The sequence below is a fragment of the Natrix helvetica genome (assembly GCF_964273705.1).
Source record: "Natrix helvetica genome assembly, chromosome: 2".
NCBI classification, from domain to species: Eukaryota; Metazoa; Chordata; class Lepidosauria; order Squamata; family Natricidae; genus Natrix; species Natrix helvetica.
This window is the reverse complement of record NC_138552.1, coordinates 1017124-1033019: the sequence shown is the minus strand read 5'-3', so window position 1 is coordinate 1033019 and position 15896 is coordinate 1017124. Positions and strand designations below refer to the sequence as shown.

The 15896-nt window shown below is 47.7% G+C and overlaps 1 protein-coding gene across 6 annotated transcripts in view; it reads left to right on the top strand.

Moving 5' to 3' along the window:
- The window catches only part of IL11RA (interleukin 11 receptor subunit alpha), a 100623-nt gene that overhangs the window by 69390 nt on the left and 15337 nt on the right, over positions 1-15896 (top strand). The window contains exon 1 of one of the 6 annotated variants that reach the window (XM_081942080.1): positions 15618-15649. The exons of the other annotated variants lie outside the window; for them this stretch is intronic. The gene's annotated coding sequence lies outside the window, so the exon portion shown is untranslated. Of the gene's footprint in view, positions 1-15617; positions 15650-15896 lie in introns of those variants that run through there. 6 annotated transcript variants of the gene reach the window in all.

Here is a 15896-nt window from a genome sequence, read left to right as displayed (position 1 = left end):
CTCTATTCTATTCTATTTTCTATTCCATTCCATCCCACAATTGTTAAGTAAGTTTTGCCCCATTTTATGGCCTTTCCTGCCGCAGTTGCTAAGTGAATCACATCAGCTGAAGTTAGGAACACAGTTGTTAAGCGAATCCTGCTTCCCTCTTGACTTGGAGGACTCCAAGTCGCAAAAGGGGATCAAGTCATAAATAGGAACCAGTTGCCAAGTGTCTGAATTTTGATCATGTGACCCTGGAGATGCTGGAATGGTCGTAAGTGTGAAAAACGGTCATAAGTCACTTTTTTTAGTTATAACTTCGAACGGTCACTAAATGAAAAGTTGTAAGTCAAGAATGACATGGAGCTGAACAAGACGTGAATTAAAGAGCCTTCATATTTCTTATGGAATCCTCAACTCAACAGCCACTCCATTTTCTGTTCTCTCTGCATCAGAAGTCAATATGTATAATCTTGTACCAAACGTAGATTTCCAAGCCTTGCAAGGAGCTAGCCCATATTGTTTCTTCAATTTTTAATCCCTGCATTCTGTGTGGATTTTGCAGAACTTTCAGATTTACTGTTTCCATAGCAAACTGAGTGTCTGAAATGGCAGAGCAGAGGGTTGGACTGGATGACCTCCAAGGTCCCTTCCAACTCTGGTATTCTGTTACTCTGTTCTGTTCTGAAAACTTATATGGCTGTCCAACTCACTCAGGGTTTCATTGTGGTTTATCCCCCCCCCCACCCACCCAAAAAAAAACCCCCAGAGAAGAATCTCAGGAATGCTCCTTGTGGCTGAGACTCAGAATTTGGGCCAAGCCGAGTTCTTAAGAGGCGTCCTTGGTTGCTGGAATTGAGTCACCAGCGAAATCAAAAGGAGGGTGGGCTTTGTCTCAAACTCAGGGGCTGCTTCGGTAAGAAAGAGTGGGAGGGTGGGGTTTCCAGAGCACAATAATCTTCCTCTTTTCAGAACCATGGAAGTGTCATTCACCCCCCCCCAAAAAAAAACCAAAATTCCTGGGGGGGGGGGTGATGCTGAGCACCCTGGATGTTTTCAGTCTTTGGAGGATTCCGGGTTTCTCCGAGGAAGGTTGATGCTCCCCTGCCCAAAATAGAGTTGGAGGGCTGGAAAGGAAGCTTTCTTGGTTTCCTTCTTGGCACGCCATGGTTCTAGTCCTCATGCTTCCTTCCCAGGGTTTTTTTTTCCCTTTTGCATATTTTCTATTATTGAACACATGTTACTTGTTTTTCACACCAGTATGTTACTCAACTGTTATATCTTGGCCCAATTTATTTGTGCTATTTATTTGTAAAATTTGTTGGCCGCCCATCTTACTACTTAAGGGTAACTTAAAATAAAAAAAATTAAACACAGAAAGCAGAATCTAATCGGCCACAGAGAGAAACAGCCCAGGCAGTGCCCAGGAAGAGAGGGAGCAAAAAATCTCACTGTCAATTATTCTGTGCAAAGGGAATAATTAAAAAAAAAGGTTCCTTCCCCCCCCACCCAGTCAGCCCTCCATTGAAAGACACACACACACACACACGTACACACACACACACACGGAGGGAGGGAGGGAGGGGAGAGGAGGGGGTGTTGGATGCTGCCCAAGAAAAAGATTTCCCTGGATCTTTTTTTTCTTTTTAATGGCCAGATCCTCAGGCCTGATCTCTCTCCGGCCGCTGCCTTTATTTCCTCTGCTGGCAAAGTTGTACTGCTGCCCTCTGCACAGGGAAGGGAAGAGCTTCCGGAGGTCATTCATAAGCTGCAATTAATTATTTGGGCCATTCATAAAAAGGGACTGCCGATTCATTCATGGCCGGGCTTGGATCTCCTGGTGCAAAGCTCACGGGCAAGACCTCCCCCCCCCCCCAAAAAAAAGCTGAAAGGGGCAGAGAACAAACAAGCCAAGTTAAGGCTAACCCTGTTCATTAACCTTGTTAAGCTACTACGATCCTGGGTTGTATAAACAGAGGTGTAGGAGCAAAATCATGGGAAGTGTTAGAACCGCTTTATAAATCCTTAGTAAGGCCACACCTGGAATCCTTCATCCAGTTTTGGTCACCACATTACAAAAAAAGGAGGTTGAGATTTTGGGAAAAGTGCAGAGAAGGACAACTAAGACGATCAAAAGCCTAGGAAGATCGGCTGCAGGGTTTGGCTTTGGCTTTAGGAAAAGAAGGACACGATGGCCGGGTTCCAACATTTGAGGGGCTGCCAGAGAGAAGGGGGGGGGAGGTCCACCTCTTCTCCAAAGCCCCAGAAGGCAGGAGAAGAAGCAACGGATGGAAACTAATCAAGGAGAGAAGCAACCTGGAATTAAGGAGAAACCTCCTAACTATTAACCAGTGGAACAGCTTGCCACCAGAAATCACGGGAGCTCCATCACTGGAGGTTTTCAAGAGGAGACTGGGCGGTCACTTATCCGAAATAGCATCGTTTCTCCTGCTGGACTAGAAGACCTCCAAGGTCCCTTCCAGCTCTATTCTAAACATTCTGGACTTTCCTTGCCTCGTGGTATCCTCTGGTGTTGTGGATTTAATGTTGCCAGGGGGGTGGGGTGGGGGGGGTATCTCACTGGGGAAACGTGCCTTGTGGACTCATTGGCCGTTGCTCTGTGGACTAGCATTGGTCTGCTTTTGGCTGGGCTTAATTGGGGCAGTTCTGGGGCTTGGATGAAGGGAATTGCTGGGGAATATTAATAAACCCAAAAAGCCACAGTTGTGTGTGTGTGAGTGGGACAGCACAGGTGCAAGGGTCTTCCTGAGCCAGCCTTGAGGTCCTGTGTCCTTTATTTGGAGACCCCAGCCCCGCGCAGGAGGTGGTTTTGTCAGCAGGCCAGAGACCCCAGGGCACTACGGAGCCCCCCAAGAGGTTGGTCTGATTGTTGTTGTCAAGGGTATTGTTGGGCTTTGTCAACCATGAAAGGCAGGGAAGGGCTTTGGACTATACAGGGAGTCCTCGCTTAGTGACTTCTTGTTCAGCAACCATTCGAAGTTATAGTGGTGCTCCACAAGAAGACTTATGGCCGGTCCTTGAAGTTGTGGCTGTCGCAGGTTCCCCACAGTCACAGGATCACGACTGGGGCACACAGTTCCAATGGCCACAGCTTCCCATAGTCACATCACCCCCCACTTCTGATCTTCACAGCCAGCTTCCCATAAGTCCATAAGTCCATGAGGAAACCGCCCCCCCCCCGATGCTCTACTTAAGGACTACGCAGGATTCCTTCACCACCACAACCTGAACTGCCGTTGTGCACTGAAGATTGCATTTAATGTCGTTGTAGGAGGTGCCATGACTGTAAAGTGAACTCAACCAGACCTGAGGATCTGGCACTTTGTAGATAGAGAGATCCAGTCCCTGTGAGCCCCTCCCCTCTTTGATGGGGTGCTTTAAACCGCGTCTTGAGAGTCTTCCCCTCCCTCGGGCCGTCCTGTCTGCTGTGAATCTCTCCTCAGGGCCCTCAAAGTTAATCAGGGTGACAAATGATTTAAAAAACCCAATTGCACAAGAGTTCATGCTTCCTGCACGGATAAAACCTCTGTTTCCAAAGCCAGATGAGGGTTTGGTTCTGCATGGTGGCTGTAACAGCTTCTTTCCTTCCTCCTCCTCCCTCCCTCCCTCCCTCTTCCTCCCTCCCTCCCTCCCTCTCTTTCTCTCTCTTTCTCTCTCTTTCTCTCTCTTTTGCAGAGTTGTAAAACAGGATGCCCTTTATTATCCCCATGCAGATTTCAAAGCAGTAATATTTCTATAACATGATTACAAATATGAATATTCTGCTATTTAAAAAGCTGCTTGAAATTAAAAGGAAAAAAGTGCAAACTCTTTTTCAGCATTAATTGCCCCTTGGGCTATCGGTGTTACAAGCTCAAGATTTCACCCAAGCCCCTCCCCCTGGGGGGGGCTTTTTAAAGGGTGGGGGTCTGCACCTCTTCCTTAATTTGGGGCAGCTTCATCCCAGGGTCCTGCTTGATCCTGCCTTAAAGGGTTTTGCATCCAGACACGGCCAGGCCAGGGAAAGGGGGGCTGGTCAGAAGGAGGCCAGCAATTGTGGCCCCTCCAGAGGTGTGTGAGAGCCCTGGGACAGAGAGTGGTGAAAAAGGGAAAGGATGCGCTAAAGCCCGGGAGAGCAAGGCAGGTTGAAACCAGAGTTTGCTTCTTGCAGACGTTTATTTTCCTTTCTGTCTCTCTCCTTCTGCTAACCTCCAAGGGTTTGTGTCATAGTTGGAGGCCACGTCTGGGGCTCATTTCCTCCGCTCACTGTTGATCTTCACGCCTAGTAAAATCAGCCGGCAGCTCTTTGCAACACCCAGATTTTTTTAAAAAAATAAAAATCCCTTTACAGCATCCGAATTAAAAATAGAAATTAAAATCCAGAGTAAAATCTCCACTTGCAAAAATGAGATGAAGACCACCGAGTCCCCGTATCAAATCCGTCCGTCCCCAAATCACCCAGAGGGAGTTTTCTTAGTACAGACAGTCCTGGACATACGACCACAATTGAGACCAGAATTCTTGTTCCTAAGCGAGACGGTTGTTCAATTGACTCCAACTGCAGGGCCTTTCCTGCTAAATCGCTGTCATTGTTAAATGGATCATATGGTTGTTAAGCGAATCTAGCTTCCCCCGTTGACTTTGCTTGTCAGAGGCCAGCTGGGAAGGATGCAAAAGGGGATCATGTGACCCTGGGACCCTCACAACTCTCATCAATACACGGAGTCTTTATTCTTACGTATACTGAGAGCATCTGCACCAAAGACAGATTCCTTGTGTGTCCAATAAAGAATTCTGTTCTGTTCTGTTCATTTCATTTCTATTCTACTTTCCACTATTTCTATTCAATTCTATGTTCTATTCTATTCATTTCGTTTCATTTCTATTCTATTTAGCAGTTAAGGGCAAGGACTGGTTGCAAGCTGCTGTTTTCAGTGACATGGAAACTTTGAACAGTTGCTAAGCGAGGGGTTATAAGTCGGGGACGATCTGTGAATAATAAGAAGTCATAAATAAATGGGAGACCCTCCATGTCTTGGGATGCACTTGATGGAGATGCTGTTTTACGGGAAGCAGCCCCCTCCCCTCCCTCCCTCTCCAGCAGCTGAAGTGCAAATCCCCCCAACTCTGCAGCCATTCTCCCCAGGCCCTGCAGTCTCCCAACATCCTCTCCCCCACCTGCCCCCCAACGAGGTTCCCGCAGCCCCTCTTGGCGGCCATCCAGCCACTTTTTTAGGCTTTCAAGCGAGCCCAGAGATGCAAAGGCCCATTGAAAGAACCCCAAAGCTTTCCTTTCAGAGCTAACAGAGGCTGCTGGCTCTTTAATGTGGCTTCACTTTTATGGGGCAGACCGTAGAGATGGATGGGCTTTTCATCACTCTGAATGGGCACAGCAAGGAGGGGGGGGTGTCCAAAGATTTATAGCCCCCTATTTCTGCATGGGTCTGGATGAGACTCAGGCTGGAAAGAGACAAATTTGGCACCGTTAAGGAGGGAGGAAGGGGGGACCCACTGGGACTTCCCACTTTCTCGTCCAACTGTGCCAGGCATCAGAGGGGAAGGGGAGGCACATGCCCCTCCCCATACACAGTCCCCCAGTTTCTCCCTGCAGCTCCCCAGCCATGAGTGTGTCACGCAGACTCCCAGGCTCAGCTGATGGTCACTCACTGACCTTCCCATTGTCCAGATTGCCATACTGAACTCCTTTTCAACAAGGGACAACCGGCGTTAGAGACACGGAGACTCCGTGAAGTTGCAATAGCAGTAAACCTTTACTAGTTCCAATTTACACCATGAGGAACGGCTGCATGAACTGAGTGTGTCTAGTTTAACGAAGAGAAGGACTGAGGGTGACAGGATAGCAGTCTTCCAATATTGGAGGGGCTGCCACAAAGAAGAGGGGGTCAAGCTATTCTCCAAAAGCACCTGAAGGCAGGAGAAGCAACAGATGGAAACTAATCAAGGAGAGAAGCAACTTGGAACTAAGGAGAAACTTCCTGACAGTGAGGTCAGTTAACCAGTGGAGGTTATTTTTTCTGTGTGCTCCATCACTGGACAGTTTTTAAAAATGATAATTGGGCAGCCATTTGTCTGAAATGCTGAAGGGTCTCCTGCTCGAGCCAAGACCTCCAACTCGGTCCTTCTGTCATTCGGTCCCCTTGGCCTTTGAAAATCCACTCGGGAAGTGAGTGGGCTGGGATTGGATGGGGCGGGGGGGAGGGGCCCTTCCAGACAAACAAGGAATCCCAGGGGGGGAAAACCCTGAAAAAGCAAATGGATCTCAGTCCCAAAAGACACGAAGGATGGAGAGGGGGGAGGGGGAGGCTTCTGGGTCTAGCACTCCGAGATGCTGGATTGAAATTCAGGGATTATTTTCTCTTCCCCCATGGGGCCCTCCCTGGCGGGGGAGAAAAACCCTCAAATCTGGCAATTTTTCCTTTTTTTGCTCCAGCGAGTTGAGCCTTTGGCTTGTACTTTTCCTTCTTGCTTTTTGTTGCCCAGCCAAAATACCAACTCAGAAAATGGAGACCACAGAATTAAAAATGAATATTTTCATAATTCTGTCCCACTTTCTCTGGGCAGATGGACAAAGCACGCCTGGGCCCAGTATAGAGCCCCCGTGTGGAGAATGTACCTTCAGAGCCTCCCCCAATCCTGCCACAGAATATTCGGTCCTTGACTTACGGCTGTTAGGTACTGGTGCGATTAAGCACTAGCAATGAACCCCAGGTCGAGGTTATAACAGAGCAACCCTGTAAAGTATACGCAGCGTGCGATAGATAAAGCAACCACACTGAATAATGGATAGTAAAGTAACAAAATAAACTTTACTTTTTGAAGAATATAGCAAAATCCATAAACACAGCCAAAAAGTCATACACAGAAAAAACAGTCCAATACTACCAAGATAACTTGGATACAAGTAGCAAATAACTTACACACAGTAAGTAGTAGCAACAGTAGTAACAGTTAGACAGCAGTTATCATACATCAATCAAGAGAGAGAGAGAGAGAGATCAACAACATCAGCTGCAATTTAAATGCTGTAATCTACTAATTAGCAGAGCTCCTCTCTTAAAGATACATAACATGCCTTGTGCAATATATTGTCTACCCAACTTGTTGGTTACACCCTAACAACGGCCACAGCAGAGGGCAGCATTCCCGTTGCTAAGCAAGGCGGTTGTTAAGGGAATTTAACTTGATTTCTAATCTTATGTGATCCTGGGATGGCTGCAGTGACCGGAAGTGTTGCTTGCCAAAGGCCCAAATTTTGGTCACGTGACTGTGGAGATGCTGCAAAAGCACAAGCCTGTTTCTAAGCCCCCTTTTTCATTCTCATAAGTCCAAACCGTCACTAAGTGAACGGTCATAAGTCAAGGACTGGCTGTATTCTATGGAAGGAAGAGCCGCTTTCGCTGCTGGTCGCCCCAGCTGGGCCTCCCACATATAGGGAGCCTCTCTGGCTGAATCCCTGGAGCCTATGGGACAACCAGTCACTTTGGCTTCCTCTAGCCACAGAGGCAATTTCGCCCTTTGGGAGTGTCTCCCCCAGCCCCCCCCTCCCCTCCCCAGACTCTGGCCCATCCTTTGGGGCTCACACTCCTGGGGTCTCAACGGGACGATTTTCATTGTTTGTTTCTTTGTGTGCCGCCTTTTATTTTTACAAAATTCAAGTTGGCAAACATATATAATGCCCCTTCCTCCTCCTCCTATTTTCCCCACTACAAGAACCCTCTGAGGTCGGTTGGGCTGAGAGAGAGAAGGACTGGCCCAAGGTCACCCAGCCAACTTTCATGGCTAAGGCGGGACTAGAACTCCCCGTCTCCTGGTGATTGGCTCAAAGTCATTTAGCCAGCTTTCATACCTAAAGCGAGACTAGAACTCCCCTTCTCCTGGTTATTGGCCCAAGGTCACCCAGCTAGCTTTCATGCCTAAGGCGGGACTAGAACTCACTGTCTCCTGGTGGTTGGCTCAAAGTTACCCAGCTGGCTTTCAGGTCTAAGGATAGACTAGAACTCACCGTCTCCCGCTTTCTAGCCTGGTGCCTTCACCACGAGACCAGCATGGCTTTTGTGAAAACCTTTGGCAGGGTCCACCCAACAGCCCCTGCTGGGAACTGCTCTGGCTAGGAAGAGCCCGGCGCCTGGTCTTTATAAGGAGCTCCAGAAATTCCTTGGACGGCCGCTGCAGATGGATTTCTAGGAAGCTTCCAGACTCCCTGGAAGTGCTGCGTGGGTCAGATTTTCTCTAGCCACCCCATTTTTTCTGCTCCAAACCGGTCGTTTCTGGAGAATCTTTTTTTTTTTTTATTAACAAGTTTTATTGGTTTTTACAAATTTTTTCGAGGAAAAGGGTTAAAAAGGGTATAAAATTTTTTGACAGCTACATCGTGCGGGGGAAAGCAGTCCCCCCAAATCTCACAACTTTTACAGAGAAAAATAGAAAAACATCAACATTTGAATAGATATTAGCAGTTTTGGGTTTAACACTAAGTCATCAATATATTTCAATCATTTTTTTTGTATTACTTCCATAAAGGTACATTATAACAACAATTGCAATAACGTTTCAAATCACTTTTGTGACCTGAGTCTTCTGGATGTTGCATCCTCCCCCCCCCTCCCCCCGTCTACTGGCAGAGCCTCAGCCCCTCCCTCCTTCATCTCTTGTGTACCATCCCCTATTTCATCTAGGAGAACATTATATTTTTTAGTGAAAGCCTCCGCCTCCACAACTGTGTTAATTCTAATTCTGCTGCCCTCCCAGAAAATCAGCATACCTTCTGGCAATAACCACCTGAACCAGACCCCTTTATTATATACTTTTTTTGCTAAAGAGGAATATTTCTTCCCCTTATCTCTTACTTTCTTTGGAATCTGTTTAAGAATGGTTATTTCTTTATCTTTATATTTTAATGGTCCCACCCTTTGAGCTCCTAGAACCTCATCTCTTGTGGTCTTTCTAAGGAATTTAACATGGACTTCCCTTGGAACATTGTGTGTTCTAGCGTATGCTGAGTTGATCCTGTAAATCAGGTCGATATCCCACCAGAGCTGCTGTTTATCTCTTTTAATGTATTCAGCTAGAATTGTAGTCATAATCTCCTTAAGATCTTCATTCTCAATTTCTGGCAAGTTTTGAAATCTAAGGAAAAAAGACATCCTTTCACATTCCATCTTTATCATATGGTTTTCAAATTCTGTATTGCTCCTCTGGATTGTCTTAACCTCCTCCCTCATCCCAACCTCGCCCTCCTCCAGTACATCTATTCTCTGTTTATTTTGTGTGGTTTGTTGTTGTGTTTCTCTGAGCTGATCGTTTAGGTCTGTCAGTTGTTTTTTCAATTCATCCTGTCCCTTTAAGAGAGATTGAAGCATTTGGTGAACAGATAGGTCCTTTGTGCTCTCTTCATCGTTTCTGGAGAATCTTGAGTGAGCTTTGCAAGTTTGGCTTCTGAGAGGAGTTGAGGAATTATGGCTGTAAAATTCAGCCGTCTTTGCTGCAACTGGTTTGGGATTCACTCCGCTGTTAATCCATTAAGTCAGTGTTTTTCAACCTTGGTCCCTTTAAGAGCTGTGGACTTCAACTCCCAGAATTCCCCAGCCAGCACATACTGGCTGGGGAATTCTGGGAGTTGAAGTACACAGTTCTTAAAGGGACCAAGGTTGAAAAACACTGATTTAAGTAATAATTTAGGTTTATCTGGAAACACGTTCTTGCCTGATGCAGTCAGATTCCCCGGTTCCTCGGGGAATCCAGCCAGACAATTGGACTTGGCCCAGCTGTGTCATGTGGCGCTGAGTTCCATAGCCCCGCAGCTGCCAAATAGATGAAAAGCCACTTCTGAGCTGCCAAATCCCGGAGAAAGCAACTGGGCAGCTCTGTTCTGTGATTGATGGTGTCCTGGACGCCAGAAAAGCTCTTGGGAGCCAAACCACACTTGGCTCTCCGTAGGGCGGTTGCTTCGTTGTTGGATTTGGCCCCCAAAGTCCTTTTCGATGTCTTCCAAGTGTGAACAAGGCACCGTTCGGGGAACTGATTCAGATACAAGTGGTCCTCGACTTACGACCATAACTGAGATCAGAATTTCTTGCTGTTAAGCAAGACCGTTGTTAAGTAAGCTGTGCCCAGAGCCGTTAAGCAAATCACTGTGTTTGTTAAGTGAATCATGTGGTCGTTGAGTGAATCGGTCAGCCGTTAAGTGAATCCAGCTCCCCCCATTGACTTGGGAAGAATAACCGGGATTCTGCAACCGTTGTAAATCCATGTGTCAGGCCTGCCTCCTTCAATATCCAAGAAAGAAAAACCTCAACTCCATTTGAATAAAGTGCTTTTACTGGATATGAATTTCAATATGAATTGAAATCGGCAAAAAGGAAAGCAAGATCTGAGCCAAAAAGGCAGGAACACGTACCCCTGCCTCCAATTACCCCAGCCCCGTGTTCAATCTGCAACTCCCTAAGGTGTCATGTGGGGTGCATCTTCAAAAGGCCTCATCAGGTTGGTATGCGAGACGATTTTTGACCCAGTCCAAACATCAGCCACCAGCATGCGCAGAAGACGGTGGGAGCAAAACTCCCTTCTCCATAACTCCTCCGGTTCCATATAATTCCCTTAAGCAATATTGTGCCCCCACCCTCCCCATTTCTATGGCAGCCGATAGCAAGCAAGCGAAGCAGAGGCTGACATCATGTTAGTGGCCGAGTGCCCGAATTTTCATCATGTGAGGATGTAGTGAAGGTCGTAAGTGAGAGGACTACAAATAAATCTCTTTTTTCAGTGCTGTGGTAACTTTGAATCAGTTGCTAAATGAATGGTTAGAATCCCAGGATTGCCCTATATTCAAATTCTTAAGATACTACACGAGCATACTTTCTTTTTTTTAAAAAAAATTTATTTTATTTTTATATAAACAGTCCATTTTCCATTAACCAGTGTGTCGCCTGCGTACAAATATTTTGTGCCAACATTAAAATATACAATCTTACTCATTATTTAAGCTCATCTTGGCTTAATTGTGCCCAACATTTTGGCGGCTAAGCAAAACATTTGTTAAGCGAGTTTTGCTCCATTGGCTTCTTAAGTCAATCACTGCAGTTATTAAGTTAGCAACGTGGGTTTCACAAGTTTCTTCTTAGTTCTAGGTTGCTTCTCTCCTTGATAGGTCTCTTATCAATATAAAAGGGACCTTGGAGGTCTTCTAGTCCAACCCCCTGCTCAAGCAGGAAACCCTATTCCATTTCAGACAAGTGGCTGCCCAGTCTCTTCTTAAAACCTTCCAGGGATGGCACACCCACAACTTCTGGTAGTAAACTGTTCCACTGAGTAAATTAACAGAATACCAGCGTATTCTGGAAGGGATGTTGGAGGTCTTCTAGTCCAACCCCCTGCTCAAGCAGGAGACCTTAGATATTTCTCTATACCAAGAGTCTGCTTGGCTCAGCCCAATCTTGGTTTGTTCTGTGGCTGCATGGCGGGAAGAGAACGGGTGGATTTCACCTATTTTTCTGAGCTTTCTTTTTTGTTTTTAAATATTTTTATTAAACAGGTTTTTTTAAAAGACCAAAAAAAAATCTGTTTTTTGCAATTTCCTGCGGTACAACATTTCCACCACGGTATACATCCACTGTAAATGTATTTCTCCCCCCTTATTTCAGCTTCTCTTTGTGTATACATATGATAACTATTATATATACATGCCTTAATTAACAATCCTTCATTCCATTTATACAGGCTTGTTCATCTCCACCTATCCATTGCTCATTTCTAACTCCCGTGTCTTCTTCATTTTGTCTTTCCTTAAGCTTTACACCTGTCCTCTGGCCATTTGTACCACTCGTTCCACACCATATCATATTCTGTTTCCTCCTTTTCTTTTATTTCTTTTGTAAATTTGTCCACTTTCATTATAACTTTCCCCTCGGTTGGCACATTCTTCTTCTTCCAATTTTCTTCATATGTTATTCTCGCTGCCGTGATGATATGTATAATTAAATATTGTGGGTTTTTGGTCATATTTCCTTGTAGGTATTCCCAATAGAAGTAATTCCAGCTTCATATCTATTTGCTGTTTAGTCATTTCTTCGAGCCATTTTCTTATTCTATTCCAATAATGTTTAGCCTTTGGGCATAACCACCACCTGTGGTATATGTTCCTTGATTTTTGCCTACATTTCCAACAGTCCGGTGATAAGTTTGGGTGCATTTTAGCCAGTCTCGCTGGTGGGAGATGCCATCGTGTGTTGGCAGGGGAGCAGAGCTCGACCCGGAGGCCACTCACATGTGGAGTGCCACAGGGATCGGTGCTCTCGCCTCTCCTGTTCAACACATATATGAAACCGCTGGGCGAGATCATCCGTGGTTTTGGGGTGGGATATCATCTGTATGCTGATGATACTCAGCTATACATTTCCACCCCGAACCACCCCAATGAGGCCGTCGAAATGATGTCCCGGTGTCTGGAGGCCGTACGGGTCTGGATGGATGGCAACCGACTAAAACTCAACCCTGCCAAGACGGAGTGGCTGTGGCTTCCGGCCTCCCGGTTCAACCAGGTGCTTCCATCTCTGGCCATCGGGGGCGTCCAACTAGCCCCCATGGAACAGGTGCGCAATTTGGGCGTCCTCCTGGATGCCCGGTTGTCCATGGATGATCATGTAACAGCCGTGGCTAGGGGGGCGTTCCATCAGGTTCGCCTGATGCGCCAATTGCGCCCCTTTTTGGACCGGGATGCCCTACGCACAGTCACCCATGCGCTAGTGACGTCTCGCCTGGACTACTGCAATGCTCTCTACATGGGGCTTCCCTTGAGATGCACTCGGAGACTACAGTTGGTCCAGAACGCGGCCGCGCGGGTGATTATGGGGAGGACTAGATACTCCCCTGTAACACCTCTCCTGCGCGAGCTGCACTGGCTTCCTGTGGTCTACCGAGTGCGTTTCAAGGTTTTGATTATGATCTTTAAAGCGCTTCATGGCACAGGGCCTAGTTATATGCAGGATCGCATCCTGCCCCACACATCCCTACGACCAATTCGCTCACACAGAGAGGGACTTCTCCGGGTGCCGTCCGCCAAACAGTGCCGGGGGGCGACACCCAGGAGCAGAGCCTTCTCTGTGGTGGGCCCAGCCCTGTGGAATGACCTCCCCCGTGACATCAGGATTACTTCCGATCTCCGCTCCTTCCGTGTACAGCTGAAGACCCACCTCTTTCAATTATCTGGCCTGGCTCAATCGTAATTTCTCTTATTCCTCCTAACTGTTTTTTAAATTGTCTTTAAATATTAATTCTTAATTGCATATTGGGTTTTTACAATTTGGGGTATTTTAATGCTGATTTTTAGCTGTCTAAATGATGAAATTTGTTACCTCCTCCGTGTATGCGTGTATGTGTGTTTTGTATTTATGTATGTTTATGTGCTGTTATATATCTTTTATGTTTTATGCTCCATTGTACGCCGCCCCGAGTCCTACTTGGAAAGGGAGCGGCTAATAAATCCAAATTATTATTATTATTATTATCTGTTAGATTGGGTAATGGATATGCACACACAGTGGCTGTTAACGGTAACAACCGCTCTTTATTAAGTACAACAAGTGAGGACCATCCAGCGAAGGTTGAGTCTGACAGCAGCTCTTTTATAGGGAGCTATCAGACCCTTCGACCAATAGGATTAAAGTCCAGTGGGAACAGAGGACCTGGGTGGAAACCACTGAAGTTAGAGCAAGTATCTAACACCATCTATAGAACATTTTATACATATTTTCCTTGTAGGCTACTGCCATTGTCAATTTATAATTTTCATTCCAAATTTTTCATTCCAATTTTTCCGTGGTTTCTAAGGAGCGAAAGCAGCCGAGAGGAAGCTCGGCCTGCCCTTCTGTGCAAATTTTCCGCCTTTTGCCCCCCTCCCTCCCTCCCTCCCTCCCTCCCTTTTGGCCGCCTGTGGAATCTCCGTCTAAATAAACAGGCCGATCCATTATGGGCTGGAGATCATGTTGTTTTTTCCATGTCAAACGATTCCAGACTCCTCGGTTCAGGCAGAAAAATCTGCCTGCTTGGGAGGAGTGGCAAAACCCCCAAGGGATTAGAGGGGATTCGGTCTCCCTCTTGGTGCCTGTGGGGAGGGGCCCCTGGGCTGGTCTGGGCTGCGGTTGGGGGGTTCAGGAGGGGCCGGGCTGCTGCAGACCGGAGCAGTGCTTAGCCTGGGGCTGTGATGGAGGAACAGTTCAGCCTCGGTCCCAGTCCAGAGCCAGCAAGGGGCAGAAACATTTCCATCCTCTTCTGAAGTCTTCGGTTGGTCTCTTGCTGAACGCTGAAGCTTTAATGTGTTTACTGCAGCGGTCCTCGCAATCCCCCGTGGCGCCATCCGGGTGCCTGGTTCTCTGCGCAGCGGGCACGGGATTGGCACCTGAGACGGGGCACACCTGTTGGGCTCGGCAGTTCATGCCAGGACATCCGGGGCCGAGCTGCCTGGAAGCCGCTTGGTGCCGCTTGGAAGAAGGTGGGGGGGGGAACCCTGAGCAGGTTGTGGGGCCGGGCAAAAGATGTTGGATAGCTATTTGTCTGAAACAGTATAGGGTTTCCTGCCTAGGCAGGGGGTTGGACTAGAAGACCTCCAAGGTCCCTTCCAACTCTACTATTGTATTATTGTATTATTGTATAAAACTCAGCCGTCCTAGGGTGCTACGGGTGGGGGGGAGGGGAGGCAAGGGGGCTCCGTCAGAAGCAGGGATTCTGGAGGGGAGGACGGAGTCCCCTCACAGCTGTGGCTCTGATCAGGTGCTAAAGTAAAAGACGTAGGTGGGACTCAGAATAAGAGTGTTGGGAGGGACCTCGAAGGTCTTCTAGTCCAACCCCCTGCTTGAGCAGGACATCCTAAAGCCGTAATGGCAAACCTAAGGCACATGTGGCCAGCCATTGCCCCAGCTCAGCTATGCCACCCATGTGCACGTGCCTCCCAGCAGCCCGCTAATTTTAGGGTCTCTGCTGCGCATGCGCAGGGGGGGTGGGGGGAGCACAGGGGGTGGCGCCCCCCCCCTACTGCAAAAATGCCTGGGGGTCTTGGAAGGGGGTGCCTGATATCTGCCACAGGGGTGTGGGGGAGGGGGGGAGGTTGTGCATCAGATTTCAGGAGCCCAGATGGGGGTGGGGGTGGGGAGGGCAGAAAAAGGAAGAGGGGGCCTGTGAGTGTGGGTCTGTTTTGTTTTATCTTGTGTGCGCTACTTTGATCCTCAAAGGAAGGTAACAAAGTCTGACTAAGCGGGGGAGGGGGATGCAGCTGATCTCCAGCTGGGCCAGGATGGGGATGGGGCAATTGGGGGAAGACCTGGATCTCTGCCAGTGGCATCTCCCCAGCCCCTCACAGTTTGCTGTGTCTCCCTCCCCCCCCCCGCCTCACCCAGCTTTGTGTGCCTAAGTGCAAATGCCCCTCCCCCCCTTATCTCCTGAAACCAAACATGCCCAAAGGTGACACCTGCCCAGAGGGGGGAGGGGTACCTCTGTTTCCATTCCTGCTTGCCTGCCACCGATTTCTCCTGTGCCAATGTTTGCCCAGCGGGAGCAGCTGTTTGACTTTCCATCAACTTTCACCAGCGAAAAGCTGGCATGTTTTGGTCAGACAGGCCCATGTCCCTTGGACAGCCAGATCCTTCCTGATGTTTTGGTAGATCTCTTTACAGGAAGGGAAGAAGGAAGGAAGGAAGGAAGGAAGGAAGGAAGGAAGGAAGGAAGGAAGGAAGGAAGGAAGGAAGGAAGGAAGGAGAGAGAGAGAAAGAGAGGAAGGAAGGAGAGGGAAAGAGGGAGGAGAGGAAGAAAGAAGGAGGAAGATAGAGGGGGGGAGGATGGAAGGAAGGAGAGAGAGAGAGAAGAAAGTTTGAAGGAAGGAAAAAATGGAAAGAAGAAGAGGAAGA